This window comes from Passer domesticus, chromosome 4 (genome assembly GCF_036417665.1).
Source record: "Passer domesticus isolate bPasDom1 chromosome 4, bPasDom1.hap1, whole genome shotgun sequence".
NCBI classification, from domain to species: Eukaryota; Metazoa; Chordata; class Aves; order Passeriformes; family Passeridae; genus Passer; species Passer domesticus.
Window position 1 is genome coordinate 7,619,381 of NC_087477.1, and position 6,000 is coordinate 7,625,380.

Here is a 6,000-nt window from a genome sequence, read left to right on the forward strand (position 1 = left end):
GCAGGAGGCACTAGGCACTGTCAAACCAGCCGCAGTTGCATGTGGTGGTATTTTCGGTATGGGAGGTATCCTGATCCATGCGGAATTTCAGCAGGCAGCCGGCCATTGCGGGCCACTAGGCCCTGGACATGAACCATGGCCTTTCCGCAGAGAAACAAAAGTCACCAGGAGAGGTTCCTGATGTCAGTTTGCAGGAGGCACTTGGCACTCTCAAACCAGCCACAGTTGCCTAGTGGGGGCACCTTGCATCTGGGAGGTATCCTGATCCGTGCGGAATTTCAGCAGGCAGCTGGCCACGCCGGTCCACTGGGCACTGGACAAGAATGATGGCCCTTTCCCAGAGAAACAAAAGTCACCAGGCCAGGTTCCTGATGTCAGTTTTCAAGAGGCACTTGGCACTGTCAAACCAGCCACAGTTGCCTGTGGTGGTACTTTCGGTATGGGAGGTATCCTGATCCATGCGGAATTTCAGCAGGCAGCCGGCCACTGCAGGCCACCTGGCGCTGGACATGAACCATGGCCATTCCCCAGAGAAACAAAAGTCACCAGGCCAGGTTCCTGATGTCAGTTTGCAGGAGGCACTTGGCACTGTCAAACCAGCCGCAGTTGCCTGTGGGGGCACCTTGCATATGGGCGGTCCTGATCCGTGCGGAATTTCAGCAGGCAGAAGGCCACTACGGGCTACCGGGCCCTGGACACGAACGATGGGCTTTCCCCAGAGAAACAAAAGTCACCAGGCCAGGTTCCTGATGTCAGTTTGCCGGAGGCACTTGGCACTGTCAAACCAGCCACAGTTGCCTGTGTGGGCACATTGCATCCGGGACGTATCCTGATCGGTTCGGAATTTCAGCATGCAGCCGGCCACTCCGGGCCACCGGGCACTGGACATCATCTATGGCCTTTCCCCAGAGAAACAAAAGTCACTAGGCCCGGTTCCTGATGTCAATTTGCAGGAGGCACTTGGCACTGTCAAACAAATCGCAGGTCCCTCTGGGGGCACTTGCATCAGGGATGTATCCTCATACGTGCGGAATTTCAGCTGGCAGCCGGCCACTTCGGGCCACCTGGGGCTGGACATGAACCATGGCCTTTCCCCAGAGAAACAAAAGTCACCAGGCCAGGTTCCTGATGTCAGTTTGCAGGAGGCACTTGGCACTGTCAAACCAACCGCAGGTGCCTGTGGGGGCACCTTACATCTGGGTGGCATCCTGATCCGTGTGGAATTTCAGCAGGCAGCCGGCCACTCCTGGCCACCTGGCCCTGGACATGAACCATGGCCTTTCCCCAGAGAAACAAAAATCACCAGGCCAGGTTCCTGATGTCATTTTGCAGGAGGCACTTGGCACTGTCAAACCAGCCACAGTTGCCTGTGGGGGCCCCTTGCATCTGGGCGGTCCTGATCCGTGCGAAATTTCAGCAGGCAGCCGCCCACTCTGGGCCACCGAGACCTGGAGAGGAACGATTGCCTTTCTCCAGAGAAACAAAAGTCACTAGGCTCGGTTCCTGATGTCAGTTTGCAGGCGGCACTGGGCACTGTCAAACCAATCGCAGGGGCCTCTGGGGGCACCTTGCATTTGGGCGGCATCCTGATCCGTGCGGAATTTCAGCAGGCAGCCGGCCACTCCGGGGCTCCAGGTCCTGGACATGAATCATGGTCTTTCCCCAGAGAAACAAAAGTCACCAGGCCAGGTTCCTGATGTCAGTTTGCAGGAGGCACTTGGCACTCTCAAACCAGCCAGAGTTTCCTCTGGGGGCACCTTGCGTCTGGGAGGTATCCTGATCCATGCGGAATTTCAGCAGGCAGCCGGCCACTCCGGTCCACTGGGCACTGGACAAGAATGATGGCCTTTCCCCAGAGAAACAAAAGTCACCAGGCCACGTTCCTGATGTCAGTTTGCAGGAGGCACTTGGCACTGTCAAACCAGCCACAGTTGCCTGTGGTGGTGTTTTCGGTCTGGGAGGCATCCTGATCCATGCGGAATTTCAGCAGGCAGCCGGCCACTCCGGGCCACCTGTCGCTGGACATGGGCCATGGCCTTTCCCCAGAGAAACAAAAGTCACCAGGCCAGGTTCCTGATGTCAGTTTGCAGGAGGCACTTGGCACTGTCAAACCAACCGCAGGTGCCTGCTGGGCACTTTGCATCTGGGCGGCATCCTGATTCGTTCGGAATTTCAGCAGACAGCCGGCCACTCCGGGCCAACTGGTCCAGGATATGAACCATGGCCTTTCCCCAGAGAAACAAAAGTAACCAGGCCAGGTTCCTGATGTCAGTTTGCAGGAGGCACTTGGCACTGTCAAACCAGCCACAGTTGCCTGTGGTGGTATTTTCGGTCTGGGAGGTATCCTCATCCGTTCAGAATTTCTGCAGGCTGCCGGCCACGACGGACCACCGGGCCCTGGACAAGAATGATGGCCCTTTCCCAGAGAAACAAAAGTCTCCAGGCCAGGTTCCTGATGTCAGTTTGCAGGAGGCACTAGGCACTGTCAAACCAGCCGCAGTTGCCTGTGGTGGTACTTTCGGTATGGGAGGTATCCTGATCCATGCGGAATTTCAGCAGGCAGCCGGCCATTGCGGGCCACTAGGCCCTGGACATGATCCATGGCCTTTCCGCAGAGAAACAAAAGTCACCAGGAGAGGTTCCTGATGTCAGTTTGCAGGAGGCACTTGGCACTCTCAAACCAGCCACAGTTGCCTAGTGGGGGCACCTTGCATCTGGGAGGTATCCTGATCCGTGCGGAATTTCAGCAGGCAGAAGGCCACGCCGGTCCACTGGGCACTGGACAAGAATGATGGCCCTTTCCCAGAGAAACAAAAGTCACCAGGCCAGGTTCCTGATGTCAGTTTTCAAGAGGCACTTGGTACTGTCAAACCAGCCACAGTTGCCTGTGGTGGTACTTTCGGTATGGGAGGTATCCTGATCCATGCGGAATTTCAGCAGGCAGCCGGCCACTGCAGGCCACCTGGCGCTGGACATGAACCATGGCCATTCCCCAGAGAAACAAAAGTCACCAGGCCAGGTTCCTGATGTCAGTTTGCAGGAGGCACTTGGCACTGTCAAACCAGCCGCAGTTGCCTGTGGGGGCACCTTGCATATGGGCGGTCCTGATCCGTGCGGAATTTCAGCAGGCAGAAGGCCACTACGGGCTACCGGGTCCTGGACACGAACGATGGGCTTTCCCCAGAGAAACAAAAGTCACCAGGCCAGGTTCCTGATGTCAGTTTGCAGGAGGCACTAGGCACTGTCAAACCAGCCACAGTTGCTTGTGGTGGTACTTTCGGTCTGGGAGGTATCCTGATCCGTGCGGAATTTCAGCAGGCAGCCGGCCACTCCGGGCCACCGGGCACTGTACATGATCTAAGGCCTTTCCCCAGAGAAACAAAAGTCACCAGGCCAGGTTCCTGATGTCAGTTTGCCGGAGGCACTTGGCACTGTCAAACCAGCCACAGTTGCCTGTGTGGGCACATTGCATCCGGGACGTATCCTGATCGGTTCGGAATTTCAGCATGCAGCCGGCCACTCCGGGCCACCGGGCACTGGACATCATCTATGGCCTTTCCCCAGAGAAACAAAAGTCACTAGGCCCGGTTCCTGATGTCAATTTGCAGGAGGCACTTGGCACTGTCAAACAAATCGCAGGTCCCTCTGGGGGCACTTGCATCAGGGATGTATCCTCATACGTGCGGAATTTCAGCTGGCAGCCGGCCACTTCGGGCCACCTGGGGCTGGACATGAACCATGGCCTTTCCCCAGAGAAACAAAAGTCACCAGGCCAGGTTCCTGATGTCAGTTTGCAGGAGGCACTTGGCACTGTCAAACCAACCGCAGGTGCCTGTGGGGGCACCTTGCATCTGGGAGATATCCTGAAGCATGCGGAATTTCAGCAGGCAGCCGGCCACTCCTGGCCACCTGGCCCTGGACATGAACCATGGCCTTTCCCCAGAGAAACAAAAGTCACCAGGCCAGGTTCCTGATGTCAGTTTGCAGGAGGCACTTGGCACTGTCAAACCAGCCACAGTTGCCTGTGGGGGCCCCTTGCATCTGGGCGGTCCTGATCCGTTCGGAATTTCAGCAGGCAGCCGGCCACTCTGGGCCACCGAGTCCTGGAGAGGAACGATTGCCTTTCTCCAGAGAAACAAAAGTCACTAGGCTCGGTTCCTGATGTCAGTTTGCAGGCAGCACTGGGCACTGTCAAACCAATCGCAGGGGCCTCTGGGTGCACCTTGCATTTGGGCGGCATCCTGATCCGTGCGGAATTTCAGCAGGCAGCCGGCCACTCCGGGGCTCCAGGTCCTGGACATGAATCATGGTCTTTCCCCAGAGAAACAAAAGTCACCAGGCCAGGTTCCTGATGTCAGTTTGCAGGAGGCACTTGGCACTCTCAAACGAGCCAGAGTTTCCTCTGGGGGCACCTTGCGTCTGGGAGGTATCCTGATCCATGCGGAATTTCAGCAGGCAGCCGGCCACTCCGGTCCACTGGGCACTGGACAAGAATGATGGCCTTTCCCCAGAGAAACAAAAGTCACCAGGCCACGTTCCTGATGTCAGTTTGCAGGAGGCACTTGGCACTGTCAAACCAGCCACAGTTGCCTGTGGTGGTGTTTTCGGTCTGGGAGGCATTCTGATCCATGCGGAATTTCAGCAGGCAGCCGGCCACTCCGGGCCACCTGTCGCTGGACATGGGCCATGGCCTTTCCCCAGAGAAACAAAAGTCACCAGGCCAGGTTCCTGATGTCAGTTTGCAGGAGGCACTTGGCACTGTCAAACCAACCGCAGGTGCCTGCTGGGCACTTTGCATCTGGGCGGCATCCTGATCCGTTCGGAATTTCAGCAGACAGCCGGCCACTCCGGTCCAACTGGTCCAGGATATGAACCATGGCCTTTGCCCAGAGAAACAAAAGTCACCAGGCCAGGTTCCTGATGTCAGTTTGCAGGAGGCACTTGGCACTGTCAAACCAGCCACAGTTGCCTGTGGTGGTATTTTCGGTCTGGGATGTATCCTCATCCATTCAGAATTTCTGCAGGCTGCCGGCCACACCGGGCCACCGGGCCCTGGACAAGAATGATGGCCCTTTCCCAGAGAAACAAAAGTCACCAGGCCAGGTTCCTGATGTCAGTTTGCAGGAGGCACTAGGCACTGTCAAACCAGCCACAGTTGCCTGTCGTGGTACTTTCGGTCTGGGAGGTATCCTGATCCGTTCAGAATTTCTGCAGGCTGCCGGCCACGCCGGGCCACCGGGCCCTGGACAAGAATGATGGCCTTTCCCCAGAGAAACAAAAGTCACCAGGCCAGGTTCCTGATGTCAGTTTGCAGGAGGCACTGGGCACTGTCATACCAGCCACAGGTGCCTGTTGGAGCACCTTGCATTTGGGCGGCATCCTGATCCGTTCAGAATTTCAGCAGACAGCCGGCCACTCCGGTCCAACTGGTCCAGGATATGAACCATGGCCTTTCCCCAGAGAAACAAAAGTCACCAGGCCAGGTTCCTGATGTCAGTTTGCAGGAGGCACTTGGCACTCTCAAACCAGCCACAGTTTCCTCTGGGGGCGCCTTGCGTCTGGGAGGTATCCTCAACTGTGAGGAATTTCAGAATGCAGCCAGCCACTCCGGGCCACCGGGTACTGGACAAGAATGATGGCCTTTCCCCAGAGAAACAAAAGTCACCAGGCCAGGTTCCTGATGTCAGTTTGCAGGAGGCACTTGGCACTGTCAAACCAGCCACAGTTGCCTGTGGTGGTGTTTTCGGTCTGGGAGGCATCCTGATCCATGCGGAATTTCAGCAGGCAGCCGGCCACTCCGGGCCACCTGTCGCTGGACATGGGCCATGGCCTTTCCCCAGAGAAACAAAAGTCAGCAGGCCAGGTTCCTGATGTCAGTTTGCAGGAGGCACTTGGCACTGTCAAACCAACCGCAGGTGCCTGCTGGGCACTTTGCATCTGTGTGGCATCCTGATTCGTTCGGAATTTCAGCAGACAGCCGGCCACTCCGGTCCAACAGGT